This window comes from Schistocerca piceifrons, chromosome 4 (genome assembly GCF_021461385.2).
Source record: "Schistocerca piceifrons isolate TAMUIC-IGC-003096 chromosome 4, iqSchPice1.1, whole genome shotgun sequence".
Taxonomy (NCBI): domain Eukaryota; kingdom Metazoa; phylum Arthropoda; class Insecta; order Orthoptera; family Acrididae; genus Schistocerca; species Schistocerca piceifrons.
The window spans coordinates 528381067-528394703 of NC_060141.1; positions in this window are offsets into that span (position 1 = coordinate 528381067).

The following is a 13637-nucleotide window of genomic DNA, read 5'->3' on the forward strand; positions in this document are numbered from 1 at the left end:
ATGAGGAGATGAAAGCTATTTCGCCAATGACGGCACTGTCATAGACACAATCTACATTACTCGATTGCTGCACATGCTCACTGGTTGCCAACACATCATATGCAAGTGCACTTGTGTGTTAATGTATGGTATACCATTCTAGGAGATCACGTCATTGGACCAGTTTATTTACCCCCAGACTAACTGGTCGGCTGTTTCAAATCCTACAGATTGAGATGAATCTTGAGCATGTCCTAGAAGACACTTCAGTTAGCTGTGGGGCACTGGTTTCAGCACGATTGTGCAACAGTCCATTACTGTAGAGGAGTTAGGAAATGCCTCAACAATGTGTATCCCAAACGATGAGTAGGTCGCGATGGTTGCATTCGATGGCCAGGGAGATCGTCTGATTTAACGCCCTTAGAGTTTTTCTTATAGGGTTCTATCAAAGCCATGATTTACAAAACGAAACCGAAAAATTCAGATGTGTTAAAAAAAAGAATACGCCATGCTTGCTCTTCAGTATCTGCAGAAATATTAAGAGCTGTCCATGTTAATACCGAGAGGCGCTTACATCAATTCATCAACGAGGCTGACATGCATTTGAACATCTGTATTATGAATAATGCAATTATAAAGATCTGTCAGTCTATAACACAGATTTAAAGGAACATCATTTATGATATTCGTTATATTCATAGTTCTATATTGCAATCAAAGCTATGGTAGCATTTATGTAATACTGGCAGTTTGGAAGCACGAATAGGTGGATTATGTGTTGTTAATAAATTAGCTCTCATATGACGATACGCCTTGAAACACATAATTAATATGCTTTGGCCCTTGTGTGTATTATTTTAGTTAGTGACAATCATTCTTCTACACAGACACCTTTCTCGATCCCAGGAATCGAACCTGGCGCCCCTCGTACAGTAAGCAAGTTTTCTAACAACGAGATATAGTACCTGTTATAGCTATAAAGTGTTTGTTTTCAAGCGCTGGTCTTACTTTTAGCAGTATTTTCGCTCTGTCCGTGAGCAGTTCCCTTTACTATTGTGCTTAGGCAAACTTTTCAGCGTCTGTGGCATCCAGGATTAACTAAAGTATACATATAAAACTGAGAGGTGTATAGATTAAATTCGTCTAACATTGTACCTTTAAACCAGAAGTGTATCTCTGTTGAGCACTTGACTAATACCATTCGTTATTACCACCACGGAGCAGGTTTTTGCTGCCTCAAATTTGTCTGATTATAGAAAAACCTGAATTGCAGCAAGTGGGATTTGTGGCTGACGAATTATTTAGAATTCATGCGTGGCTTCACGCTTTCGTTGATATGAAGTGTGTTTTTCGCACCGAAACAACAAGTAGTCCAATACTTGCGAAGATTAAGTCAACGCCGATCGATTTCTTCCGCCTGGTGAGATTGAAAGCTACTACCCATGACCACTTTAACATATTGAGAATATTTATTGACAGATAAATTCACACTGAGTGTTTCGCATCATTCTTATTCAGCTTATCAGAACACATCGCAAGGCATCATCATTGTTTCGTTTCATAAAAAAAAGGTTCTTGTCAAAATGTGAAAACTAAAATTTACAGTTTTATAGCTTCTGAAAATCGCCTCCAAGATAGAACTGATCCTATCGATGAAATACACCATCTCATATTCAGATGAATACATTAGGGACTACCAGTGTATACACTGTTACATATGACGGCTATTCGGAAAGTAAGGTCCGGTCAGTCGCTAAATGGAAACCACAGTAAAAATCAAAAATGTTTTGTTTGCAATAGTTAGTTACACCTTCCAGCTACTTCCCTACATAGTCGCCGCTCGGACTGAGACATTGATTGTACTATTGCACCAAGTTTCAAACGCCCTCGTCATAGAAGGCAACCACCTGTGCTTTTTGCCAACTCTCAACGCTGACCTGCAGCTTTATGTCTGTGCCAATACGGTGTCCTCTTAGCCAGTGGTTCATGTGGCCAGAGATTAAACTCAGAGGGAGCCAAGTCCGAGCTGTGAGGTGGGTGACCAAACACTTCTCCTGAAATCATGAACCAGGAAATGCATGACAGATACGTTGTGTGAGATGCGTGAAATTATGTGGAATCTCTCACACCACCATAACCGGCCTTTTTGACTAAGACGTATTTGAGGTACGAGGGTAGTGCGTTATAAACGTATTTTGTCGTTGCTTTTCGTCAGGGAGGGATGAAAAATGGACTGATATGAACCCATTATTCTGGAATATAGACTATGTATTTTGGCCGTAGGGCACCATTCGAAACCGATTGGCCGCCGTAATCAATATTTTAGAATGGATACTACTAAATTCTCAGACACACGAAGTTCGAATATTATTTTCTGTGGCATTAAGATATATATCCAAGCCATATTCTAATACCACAGTGTGAACGAGAATAGGAGGGCTATGTAGGACAATTTCTGTTGGCATAAATACTAGTATTTACTGGAACTGAAACACAATGTGCTTTACACAATGTAATACATAGTTTAGTTTGAATGTGTTTCTGTCCCAGAGGTGCTTAGCGCAGAGTCTGTCAATAGGACTGTAATTCTCTTTTGTACTATTATCGAAATTTAGTAAAGCATGTCATTATGCAAGCGCCTGAAGGACATGAATGTAATATTTACTTAGCACAATAGATGTTGAGATGTTGGGAAAGTTGTAATGCTCCTATACGCATGGAAAACGTGTTAAATTATTCAAACGAAATTTGATGCTCTCTTGCATGCTATAATATCCAACGTTGTAGGTTTCTAAGTTGTGGCATTTATGCTAATATCTAGCGTTGCAGGTTTCTAAATTCCAGTGTGAAATTGTGACATTTATGCTCTATGTCACCACACGTGGTTTTATAGTTTGCCGCGTTTATCGTGCAGTGCCCAAAGATTCGCTCTGCTGCGAGTTAACAAGTAGCCAAGATCGATAGAGTATCCCGATCCCGCAAGCGACAGATTTTCAGGGAGCATGTGAATGAGGTCATGTCGTGTTTGCACAGAGAAAACTGTGATTCACCCGTCAGTGTTGCCGCCAAATGCATAACTTTATTAGCATTTTATATTTATTGTCTGAATGCTTCTGTAGAGTTCTAACTTGTCCGATGACGTTTCCACGCTGCTGCCTTTCTAACTCTGATTTCAGTAGCTCTAATTTTTCACTACAATGTTAGTTAAAGGTTTTATTGAACGTCACTTATCATTGGTGCACTGAATCGACCAATCCTGAGTACTCGTTGAGCAGGCCGGTGCTAAGCTATAGGCTAATCCACTTATGCAGTCTAAAACACTTTTTTGTAGAGTCAATGCATGTGCGCAGATTATATATTTCATCACACAGTTCGTGACTAGTTTTCACGCTCATAGTAGCTGTGCATTACGAGTTCTAGTGCAACCAAATGTGAACTATAGTTTAAACCAGCTACGGAACAGTCTGCGACTAGTATTCCAATAGGCAGCACCAGTGTGTGTAGTGGATATTATATTCTTTGGCACGAAAGTGAACGTTGGTTAAAATTGTCTCGGGAACGTTCTTGTACACTTTCTCATGTCGACAAATTCGTGTGATGACTGTTATTACAGTGCTCGACAAGCGATAATTAGATTCCACGACCTCTCATCCAAACTCTGACGCTAGAATGACTCTTAAAAATGAACAGTATATCTCTTTTCCTGATTGTAAGGAAAAAGTAATAAAAGACAAGTGGTATCACAATATTTTGATTGTTGTAGTGTTGAATGTTCTCAGAAGCTACTCCAAAGACTCACTGTTTAATGAATGCAAGTTAGAACCTGCGACCGACGTAGAAGAAATCCGGTGGGGACAATGAGACAGATATACGATATAGGAGGTAAGCGTACCTCTCCCAGCTCTCAGTCTAGCCCTCCACATACAACAATTCACAAAGAACAACTTGTGCTATTGGGACGTCTGATGCAGTAGTTTGTCACGGCAGGAACATTCCATACCTCATGTTAATTACTTATGAATGTGTAGGAACTGCTACAAAATCATTGTTTATATGTCACTCATATATAAATCTTTCAACCCATCATTTAGTGTGGAAATTTTTCGTTAATCGTCTGTAACATAATAAGTGAATGGGTTTCTTAGAGTTACTATATCTTCATATAACCGAAATAGCGTTCACAGTCCTTCATCGTTTGGTATTTAATTTTTTTTTTGTTATGCTCATAGTAGGGCCCCGTACAAGAAAGCTCATACTTGCATTACCTCTGCCGTATATTAACGAATTAATATTACTAGCGCCAGTGCAGTAGTGCTGTTTCATTATCGTGGAGATATTAGTACCGACATCTAACTGAAGTAGACACCATATTTTTAACTGGAGTGTAGCAAGATTGTCTCTTCTACTTAAAAGCATAATAGACGTAAAAAAATGTATATTTTCACTAATATTTTGCCCGTCGCACACTGTAAATTAATATACAGTGCTCTATAATCCACACAGTACTTCTTTCTCGATGTATTTAAAGTTCCGTTTCGTATTCGGTAACTATGACAGCCTGGGAAATTCTCCGCTATCGTGCTCCTCGAAACGGTTTGTGAGAATAAGCAAATTTGATAATACATGAACATGTTACACATCGGAACATATTTTCACATTTAAAAACCTTAATTTTAAGGAGTAATTTTTGTATTTTCAGAAAAAGGCTGCAGTACATGAAACGTGATGCGATCATTTCAAAATGCAGTAAGAAAATAAATTGAATTAAAAAAATATATTAATCTTCTGTTACAGGGCTAGGAATCAGCTCAAGTCTGAGAAGTGTACCGAGGTACAACACTCTTCCCTACTGAGTTCTGTTATTCCAGTGTTCATCACACCAGTCATATATTTGCGAAGACATTTTGTATGCACTCATTTCAATTAATAGTCGACATGGCAAAAGTTTTTTGGAGATATGAAGATGGAAGTAGCCTCTTTATGTGCTATAGTATACCATTAAAGCCAGCTGTGTTTAAGGCAAGGTATTTTTTCTGAAACTGTGCTGGTACAGTGCGAAAAGCTTGTTTCGCTTCGGGAATGTCGTAGTGTTTGAGCTGACGATAAGCTCTAGGAACATTAAACAAACAGACGTCAGCGATACTGGTCTGTAATTCTTTACACTCCATTTTTACCCTTTTTTTTGAGCAGGAATCTCCCCCGCTCTTTTCTATTCACGCAGGATCATTCACTGCGCAAGAGATTAGTCATAAATATTAGCGAAGAAAGGAACTAATTTTGGGTCGTATTCAAAGCAAAAATGCAACAAATTTATTTCCTTCTTTACTAAGTTCAATGAGACGGATCAATCTGATGATGATCATTGAGCCGTGGAAAAAAATTGCTGTTTTGAAGAGCGCGCCGCAGCGCGTAGTGTGAAGCAGTCGCCCTTCGTTTCTGGCTGTGGCGCCGCTGTGGCAATCGTAGCTTTGGTTTCTTCCTCTGGTGGGAAAGGGGAAAGGTTGCCTGTTCACGTGCATTTAAGGGGCGCTATGAGCTCGCCAGTCGGTCAGTCTGGGTCAGTCTCTCGTCCCTAGCTTGCTACTCTGTCTCTCGTCATCATTTGTTAGGTAGTTATTGTCTGTCTGTCGTTCGGAGTGCTAGTATGTCTGCCGTTCGGATCAACCTTTAGAGCCGGCAAAATGAGAGTCTTTCCACTCCGCCAGTAAGAGAACTCAGCGAGTGGTCGCCCGGTCGGGGCTTAGTTCCTGCAACTGAGTCTGCGCGTTAGGCCGCCAGTCTGCTCAGTTTGCTCAGGCAATGGCCATTGGCGGTTGGATCGACCGGTTGGTCGGCCGCTCACTGACACACAAGATGACTTGTCCGTCTTGAGCGTCGGCGCACGGGAGGTCGCCACGTGAGTCCGGTGGGCCGCGGCCTACAGCGAGGGGCAGTGACTTCGCGGTCGAGACGAGAGCAACAGGAGTCAACCCACGATATCAGTCTGGCCGGTGCGAGCTGCGACGCCGTGAGACGGGAGATCGGCGCGCCTTCCTGCGCCCGTTGAGGCGGCTGGCAGCGGACGGTTCGGGAGAGCGATTTGGGGGTGCGGCGCCAGGTCTTCTCGAGAAATTGCAGTTTATTAGAAGTTAAGTGATTAGTGATATGTTGCTTGATTTACTCTTGTTAAATTCTACTTGTTTTCTTGGTGAGGTCACCAGCCGTTTTGCTTTGGGGTCGTCCCACCATCCTTCTCTGTTTGCCCACCCGTGGGAAGGTGGTTGTTTATAAAATGGGTGGTCCGTTTTTCCCTTGTGGAGTAGTGGTGGGTTAGAGCAACCTGCAGTTCGGGTTGTTGGGTAATCTCCCTATCAATCTACCGCACGCTAGTAGCTGCGTCTGTCATGTTTGTCGGAGCCGGCCGAAGTGGCCGTGCGGTTCTAAGGCGCTGCAATCTGGAACCGCGAGACCGCTACGGTCGCAGGTTCGAATCCTACCTCGGGCATGGATGTGTGTGATGTCCTTAGGTTAGTTAGGTTTAACTAGTTCTAAGTTCTAGGGGACTAATGACCTCAGAAGTTGAGTCCTATAGTGCTCAGAGCCATTTGAATCATTTTGTTTGTCGGATTTGGTGTGTTGTAAGAAAGCTGTTTAGGATTTCTTATTGGTAACGCCACGTAGCGCTCTGTGTGAGAATCACTGGCTGTGCTGTGTGCAGTCTGTGTCTAGTTTGCATTGTTGTCTGCCATTGTAGTGTTGGGCAGCGGCAGCTGGATGCGAACAGCGCGTAGCGTTGCGCAGTTGGAGGTGAGCCGCCAGCAGTGGTGGATGTGGGGAGAGAGATGGCGGAGATTTGTAATTTGTCATGAACTGCTATATTTATACATGATGATATCAAGGTAAATACATTGTTTGTTCTCTATTAATATCTTTCATTTGCTAACTATCCCTATCAGTAGTTAGTGCCTTCAGTAGTTTGAATCTTTCATTTAGCTGGCAGTAGTGGCGCTCCTGTATTGCAGTAGCTTGAGCAGCGAAGATTTTTGTGAGGTAAGTGATTTGTGAAATGTATAGTTTAATGTTAGTCAGGGCCATTCTTTTGTAGGGATTTTTGAAAGTCAGATTGCGTTGCGCTAAAAAAAAAAAAATATTGTGTGTCAGTTTAAGCACAGTCATGTATAATTGTTGAAGGGGGACGTTTCATATGTCGACCCTTAGCCTAGGATACCTCACTGGAATCTTCTGATTTTTTCTTGTAGTTTGTGTATTTAGTGTAGCTTTTGTTTATTGCTAGCGCGTAATTGTAGAGAGAATCCCCTTTGTAGTTGTAGCCTTTCATTGTTGTACAGTAAAACAGTTGTGGCATGCATATAGATTTGCACCAAGTATTTCGCAGCTACGCTTGCAATTAACTAGATATTATTTTCAGTGCTATGTTAATGTGTTCTCCTATTTTTGCACTTCAAATTGTGCTTTTCTGTGTCATCGTGTGAAATATTGTGACAATTATGGCGTGCGAAAAACGTAACACTAGGCTCCAAAGTAAATTGAGAAATGATAGTGACGACGAGCGTAGCTTGCCAGCACCACTGGGTAATGAATTAACTAATGTTCAAAGTTGTAATTTGGTAATTGCGCATAGGGAAATGGAGCGGGCGGCAAACAATGGTGTAGACAGTGAAACAGGTAGTGAACAGGGAAGCGTTATCGATCGATTGGTCGGCAACAGCTCGCCTCAGGAATCGGGAATGACAGAACACAATATTGCAAATACTGCAGACTCAGGTTTTGGGTTCTCATCGTTTTCTCAAATGAGGCAAGACTCATTTTCCGCTTGTCAAAATGTGAATGTTGCCGGTGCAAATTCACTGCCGAAAAGCACTGAGGAACATGTTTCAGACACCAGTGCATTGTTATTACAATTAATGCAACAAATGGGACAAAAGCTTGAAAAGTTAGATACAATGGAACAAAATCAGAGACAAACACAGCAAAAGTTAGACACAGTGGAACAAAATCTTCAAAAGTTAGACACAATGGAACAACACCAGAGACAAACACAGCAACAGTTAGACGCAATGGGACAAAATCTTCAAAAGTTAGACACCACACTTGAACAAACACGTGAAGATTTAACTAGTGAGTTACATAACATTGAATCGAAATGTCAAAAAGTCTGTAATGACATAAAAACACAAATTTGTGAGCATTTTCAACCCATTTTTTCGCGGCATGAAAATGTATTACAGAATCACGAAGCAGCCATAAAAGAACTGCAAACCATTGTTCATGAAAATCACAACACCTTGCAACCTAAAATTGACTCAGTTGCATCTACCGATTCGGTTACGCAACTTGCAAAAACTCAGGAAAACTTAAAGGACTCAGTAGATACGATTTCAACACAAATGGACACTCTGAAACTTGGTTCAGAAAAACACTCTGAGGAAATGTGTTCACTATCGGAGAAAGTAGCCGAACTTTCGGATAAGGTCACTAACTTATCTACAAAGGTAGATGATGATCTGAATGACACAAGACCTGTAGCCTTCACTGACACAGAAGAGTATGAACAAATTAGAAAATTCAAACAGAATCAAAATCAAATCAATACACAGTACAAAAGAGAAATCCGAGAAGTACAAGATCAGCTGACACAGGTAATACAAGAATTACGTATTTCAGAGGATACTCGCGCCCCAATACGGGAAGAGGGACACAGAAATACGGAACAGCCACAAAATAATAACACAGGGCATTTCGGAAGTTATGAAAGAAATTGGCAATGTGCACCGAATTTTGAGATGCAACAGCCGACACGACCTAACAATGACCGATATGCGACTCGGCGACATGATGATTTTGACTATAAGCTGTTCATTACTACACGTAAATTCAAAACATTTAAGAATTCTGGCAACGACATTCATCCACAAGCATGGCTCCATCAATTCTCTCATTGTTTTCCTCCCAACTGGTCGTTAGAACACAGATTAGAATTCATGTGTGGCTATTTAGAGAATGAACCAGCTGTAAGAATGCGATCGGTCATTCACGATTGCCACAGTGAAGGAGAATTTTACCATGCCTTCCTCACAGCATATTGGTCTCAAGCTACACAAGACCGTGAAAAACATAGCATCATGATGATGAAACACTTTGAACAATCTGAATTTTCCAGTCTTGTGAAATATTTTGAAGACATGTTGCATAAGAATCAGTATCTTTCAAACCCATACAGCCCCTCAGAACTCATCCGCATTTGCTTACTCAAATTGCCTGAACATTTACGACATATTATTTTAGCAGGACGTTGCAAAGACGACATTGAAGCATTTCAGGGACTCTTACAAGAATTAGAAATTGACACAGACAGTCGCGGGATGCAAAAACAGGAAAACAATCACTACAGGACACATCCGTCACCATTCCGTGACGACAGAAACAATAACTGGACACGACAAGTCTATTTTTACAACGCAAATCGTGACCAAAACAGACACCACCCATATGACAACCACTGGCAGAGTAATAATAGTTACAGAGAAAGATCGCATTTCCGTAGTAATGACTATTACAGAGACAATCAGAGAAACAGACAATATGGGAACCAAAATAATTATTATTACGGGAGACAGAATAACTTTAGACGCAACGGTCCAGCGCGCAGTTACGATTCAGGGAGAAATTCTCCACCACTTAACCGACGAGAAAGAAACTACAGGAACTACCAACATGACGACAGACGATATGATCGTAACGACAGATCTGAATTGCATCAGAACTGGCGGGATTCGAACAGAGCAGGGCCTTCTCGTCAGAGTGAATTTGTAGAAGTTAGGTCACCTAATCCCAATAACGACGCGCGCCAACAAAGAGACAGACAATGACTCGCACAGCAGGCAGCTGCGTGCGGCCGCTGGCTCAGGGAAAAATAACAAAGACGCTAGCCTTGAGAAAAGATTTAGCATTCTTTACCGATGTAAACAACATGATAATTGCTTTGAAGTTGAAAGTCTGCGTACTAGGAAGAGTAAAGGTTTACACCACATTTCACATGTAAAACCGTTTATTGAGAGATAATCTGCTTTTTAACTTTGTCTTTGCCATATAACTTTTCACTTTACATTACTAGTATGCTGTGTTAGACTTAAGAAATTGCTAACATACAACAATGTTTGAAGTTAAATATCCAGTCTAGAACCTAGGGAACATTTTTAAACAGAAATTACGAATGCATTGTTATAGTGAACAGACGACACAGTGTTGTATTTGTATATTCTTGCTTGTTAGTTGCACGATTACGTAACGACTATCAGGCTTACATACTTAGAACATTTACCAGTACTGCTAATGAGATTTTAATGCAACATTGTGGTTACTTGAAAATACATTCTGGGTTTAATGTACTTTCTGTGAGATACCAGACGACACAGTGGTTAGTTTAAGTGACAACTACACGGTTTTATCACGACGCTTCTAATGAGTGACAATTTACAATGTTGCTTTTGTAGTGTTCTGTTTTATTTCTGCACAGTTTTTCTGTTTTATTCTGCAAAGTAAAACATGTTTTAGTAGTAACTTTTGTGGTATAGCTACAATGAGATTGCTTTTTCCGTAGCACAACAATACGTTACAGCACAGTACTTTCTTCATCATGGCAATAAGCGTAATAACTAAGATATCTATACATAAAGCATTTCACTTTTGTTTATCATGAGGTAAGTACATTGACTTCTGCAGAACTTAGCTTTCGGAGGACGATAAGTACGACACTTCCACAGAATTATCTTACAGCAAGACGCACATTTAGCGCTACAGGACACGCATTTGAGTGATTAATTTTGTACTTAAAACATTTATTGTTAAAGATATTTGAAGTACAATGATACAAAGGTTTTCAGTGATACATTTCATTTCATTGCTGTAATCTGTAACACCTGAGGGTATAATTACATTAATCCTCAGGGGGGTACATGCTTACTTTGTGTACCATGTGTGTGGCAACCACAAGGAACCCTAGCTAATATGGTATTTGCTTATACAACTTTACACATCGGTACCATATTTCTCTAACACACAAATTACACAGCTGTCTGATTATTTACCTGAGAGAGACAAGCATTTATTTTACTACATCACTGACAGACGTTTACGTAATTACACCGTTGGATAACTTCACACTTACAAAATTGTATGTTGTTTGTACTTTGTGAACTGTTCATATATTTTCGGAACCATTGTGATACTATGAGAGCTTTGAATGATGTATTTGGTATGGATTCATGATTTTTAAAGTACGTTTGAGGCAGATGACACTTTTGACATGAGCAGAGAATTTTTTTAATTATTGGAGGAAGCTACGACGATTTTGAGATTTGACTGAAGTGTTATGATGTTATTTTTACGATGACGATGTGTATTATGCTGTTGAGGTATGTTTATGATCAATAAGCTGATGCTATATGAGGAATTTGGTTATGCTATGTATTTATTATGATGAAATATTGAAGTGCCGTCGCAAGATTGACGTGTCGACGAATATATATATGTGTAATAAGGTAAGGAGTAACGAATAGTGATTAGGGACTCTGACTTATGGAAAAGGATGTTGGAAACCAAGAATCATACTTTAGAATTATGAAATGTGTGTACATGTGTGAATCATGTGTGAATGTATCACAATGCCACTGAAACTTTTTTCGGACACTGTTATATTCATAGGATTTTGTTTCTACAGATTTGCAACGCTAGTTCTTGACCTGTGAAATATTTTTATGTGAGAATGTCACTGTAGCGGAAACTGCTGTCGTAAATATTTCCGTAAGAAAGTTAAGTGACCACCTGCACGTAATGCGTTGTGGGCACGCAGCTGTGTCTAACACCTGGAGAACAAGCCATTAGGGTGTGCCTTTCCGGAAGCACAGGTAGGAAAAAAAAAGAAAAGAAAAAAGGCAGGCCTTTATCCTCGCCATTAACATTCCTTTAGAGAAAATATTGCAAATGCGACACCCTCATTACTTCCATTAACCTTGCTATTGACATTCCTTTGTAGAAAGCATCGCAAATATTACACGCTCATTACCTGAAAACATATGATTACTCGTACTTTGTGCTAATTACTGAAATGCTTATGAATTGATGGGAAATATTCGTACATCTGCACACCTGATTATGACGAGTGTCTTTCTATGAGAGTTGAGAGCTACTGACTTACGAAATGCCACATGACTATTGAATGATATTTTTATGCTTTGGTTTGCGTAATTGCTTATTTCATTTGACATCTGTTTTCCAGCTGTGTTGCAGCATTGCTTTTATAATATGAAATGCCTTTGCTAATGTGAACACTTTCTGTCAACAGATCTATTAAATAATAATTTTGTGATCCACATTCTTCAAAAAAGGTGCACTTGGAAAGGAAAGAACAATAAGAAGGGACTAGTAACAGTAACTGCATACATAATTTTCTTTTCAAGTTCATGGTAATATTTTTTTTATAATAAGTTGTTGTGGTGCACCACTTTAATTTACATAGACATTAAGATGTGAATATACACTTCCCTTATCTGCATTGTTGTTTTTACTGTAATATCTTTTCTGCTTGAGCTTTGTCATGTATAGATATAAGTTTTATATTTTTTATATTTTTTATATTTGCTGCTGCTGTTTGCCAGGCATAGTGCTACTGAATTTTAAATTGTGTTACTCTGTTAAGCTAGTTTTACTACTGACTTATTTTTCTTGCTACTGTACATTGGCTCATATTAGTTGTAATGTAGATTTGCTTGGTAATTTAGATTTACTGTAGCTTGCTTTGCGATTTTCCATTTTTTTTCATTGCTGTTTATATTAATTGTTTTATGTGCTGCTGCATTGCCTCGTCCCTTAGTTTAGCATCTGAGCTCAGTAGATTTAAGTTAGCTGAAGAGGGGTAGACTATATAAGAAACTGACTATGGAGAGTAGGTAAAGAATGCGTTGCGAAGTTATATGAAACAGACTTGGGCCAAAATGAGTATTGTGCACTGAGAAATAATTATATTAAAAAAAATATGAATAGAATACAGAAAGCAGGTATAGATAGGACTTTTGGGAATAATGATGAATGAAGGGAGATCTCCAAGAAGCAAAGAAAGTTTTGTTTGCAATATACTGCAATGAAACAAACCCTGTCCTTTCCTTTTGTGTTATCCCACTATATGTTTGTGTTCCCTTGTGTATTTGTGTTTTTCCTTTCTTTATGTGTGTAGCTAATACGATTTATGTTGTAGAATTTTTCTAGTACTAAGCTATATTCACTATGATGAGGAATACTGTTATCCTCGAATATAATTGGCATTAATAATATGTTATTTACCTTATAAATATGCTTACACATTATTAATTCTGTTTTGTTTCAATGTTCATGTGTGAAATTAATGTTTCGAAAACTATTCTCATTATTTTATATATTTACTTATGTCATAATTCCTGTAACTCTGATGGATATGTTATTTCGATTCTTTTGTAAAGCCTGTATTGCTACAAATGTTATCTGTATTATTATGTTTTTAATGATTTTTTCTGTATCTTTGTAATTGTATTCTTGTGTTATAAAATTGTAATTGTCATCATTCATCATATTATTAACTTGTAAGTTACATTTCACTGCACACATTTCTGTTGGTCATAGTATAT